The sequence below is a fragment of the Neopsephotus bourkii genome, unplaced genomic scaffold (genome assembly GCF_033783945.1).
Source record: "Neopsephotus bourkii isolate Nb327-2 ecotype Australia unplaced genomic scaffold, CSIRO-AGI_Nbou_v1 NB_1547, whole genome shotgun sequence".
Taxonomy (NCBI): Eukaryota; Metazoa; Chordata; class Aves; order Psittaciformes; family Psittacidae; genus Neopsephotus; species Neopsephotus bourkii.
Window position 1 is genome coordinate 538,828 of NW_026902023.1, and position 3,126 is coordinate 541,953.

The following is a 3,126-nucleotide window of genomic DNA, read 5'->3' on the forward strand; positions in this document are numbered from 1 at the left end:
AACCCAAACAATTGAATGACAAGAGCCTGTATAAAACAGTCTTAACCTCAGTCTCTTTTAAAGTCTCAATATATATCGCTATCCAAATTTCATGAATAACTAACAAACTGAAGCACAGGCCAAAAGCCTTTGACATATGGGTTTAAAATATCCCATTGCCATGATCTAGGGCGAGGCGTACCTGCCATGGGAGGGGGGTTGGAACTAAGATTATCTTAAGGTCCTTTCCAACCTCAACTAGTCTATGATGCTATGAAAACTGGGTTCATTAAAAGAAAAAACACTGAAATAAAGTTTGAATATCTCATTTATACATTTTTTTCCAAGATTTGTCAGTTGCTACTGTGCACGTTGCTTTTTTATGATACTAGTTTAGCACAGGTTCCTCCTCCAAAACCAAAATTCAGCTTCCTTGACAGGAATTGAGAGAAAAATGGGCAGAAGAAAGTGAATGTAATCTCCAGGGTTTAAAAAATAGTAGAAGAAATTCACCTGAAACCAGGACTCATTCTCTGGAGGTGAGTGCAGGATATTAAGAGTATTATTCTCTTTCAAGATACTAGAGACCAGTGGGATATTTTGAACAAATAAACATAATTTAATTCTTAATGAATTATAAAAAAGAAAACCCCCAAAACCACTAAAAATCCAACACACATACACACACACAAAACCCTCCTAAATGACTAGCAGCAAAAATTGAGTTACTACTATTTAATTTTAGCACATTTTTGTTGCAAACAGTCTTAATACTGAAAAAAATGAATTGAAGCCATGCTGTCTGGTTAGTGAACAGTGTAATTATTAAGCTGCAATAAACAGGAAACTGGGTCAAGGAGCTCAGATGTATTAAAACAGGCCAAGGTTTAGAATATCTGAAATTAATGTTATATGGAAAATAACTAAGCAGTCACTATTTCATTTCTACGGAGATCTAATTGAGACAGCAGCAATGTCTGGAGAAGTTACAAGAAGAAAACTTTGAGTGCTGAGGTGTGTATAGAGCAATTGATTAGACAAAATGTATTTCTCAAGAGAAAATAGATGCTGAAACAAGGACACTTCACAGATTCTTCCTTATTCTTTCCCAAAGTCACATCCATGTGCTACAGTTTTAATGAAAGTACATCAGGGAGAGAGAACATGGAAGTCAGTTTCTGATTTGATTACAGTTAGTCACAGTTTAAAACAAAGACATGGAATCAGCAACAGTTGAGAGAAAAAAGGCACAGACATGCCAAAAATAATAAAATGTTCTGGTTTGGAAGAGACTTTAAAGATCATCCAGTTTCAATCCCCCTGCCATGGGCAAAGACACCTTCCACTAGACTAGACAACGCTAAGGAAAAAAGTTGAGGGAAGGGAGGTGGCTATTCACCGAGGGTGATGGTGTTCGGAATGTTCCTGGGAAGGTGGCTCCTGGCCCAGAGGGACCATGTTAAAACATCCTGGTATCACACTCACCCCAAACCATTTGGCTGTGTTTTAGCAACACAAAATTGCGTGTGCACCCATTTTAAGGGCAATCCTGCTGTCAAGTTACTGTATTCAGTAAAAGCGATCATCCAAAGCAAAGCCATCCAAAGACTTAGGGGCAAAAATTGTGTCATGAGGATTAATTAATCTCACCTAAGTTTAGTTGCCTGTGGTGCAGACATTACAGCAGAGCTTGTCATCCTCAAATTAATTTAGAGTCAATGAAGACATTGTTTACGGTGCAGATCATCTGACTGATTTTAGGTATCTATTTTAAGATGTGCTGAATCTTACCTTAAATATGCTTTTTTATTTCATGCACTCATATGGTGAGTTTGACAGCTGAAATGGAATAACACTCGTGGCAATTGTCTCTGGTCAAATGAACATTGTTCTCTGTGCCTATGTTATGTATTCAGATGAAAATTTTTAAAACTTAATTGAATATGCTTCAGAAACATTTTTTGGGGGGGTATATAAAACTATTAAAGATGCTGTTATAAAGATTGTCAACTATCTATGGACCCAAGCCACTTGTTCTAGGAATTCATACTCTCGGCAGTACCTGCTTCACGCTTACATCTCAAAGCAGACACAAAACATCTGTGACTTATTTAAACAGTACATTGAATTCAGTCAGTATAAAAACTATTTCATACTGTTAAAAGGCTTGGTTTTTTGTTTGTTTTATTTTCACTCCTACGACAAGTTGGTTAACATTTTCCTCCTTATCAAACCCAGTTTAAAAGTTCAGTGTTCTGAATTAGCATAATGGCAGCCTTGACATTTATTGATAAATGTAGAAATCAAATAAAACAGCTAATAAGAAAAAAAGACCCCAAACCTATGCCCACATCACAAAAATGCTCAGAAATGAATGTAGAGAGGGTTAAAGTTGAAACATAAACTTAGCTATATTCAAACTAATTCGAAGGCATGAAATAACTGTTTAAAATTATGCAATTAAAAAAAATTAAATTAAGATTTGTGAGTCACTTCAGTTTTAATTTTATCCCTTCTGCTCTAGAAAATTACAGACTGCATATCAAGTGTCCGGTGGGGTTTGGGAGGCAATGATGAACATCTATTTCAAGATAGATCTTTCGGATTGAGAGAGTACAAACTCTATGAAAAAGGGGATTAAGACACCTCACTGAATTTCTTGCACATTGCAACCCTGTGCAATTGACCTGTTTTTCTTCAGTGTTGATTGTCGTGAGGTTCATGAGTCCTTTTACAGTGTTTTGAGAAGGAAATATCTTTCAGGAGCTTGATGTTGTGGGATTTAACATTTATGATACATTTTGAGTAAAATATTTATTTTGAAAAACAAGCAGCAGCGTATTTTAAACTTCCTCATTTAATGTGTTTTCTAGTATTAGCTATAGTAGAAAATCTAGAGCTGTTAAGCCTCTCTGACATCTACACAAGCTGTTCAGCCGTGAGAGACAACTATGCAGCTATAGCTATTCCTGTCATTTTAGCAGCTACAGTATTTCTGTTATTTTTATGGCACCTTCTCCCACCATCAGCTGAGCTCATGAGAAACTAAGGAAGAAACATAAAAATGATGGTTGAAAGGAGCTCCAGTCTGATCCTTGCACCAGGACTTATACCAGCAGTAGTTTTTTGAACATGTACTAGATTATT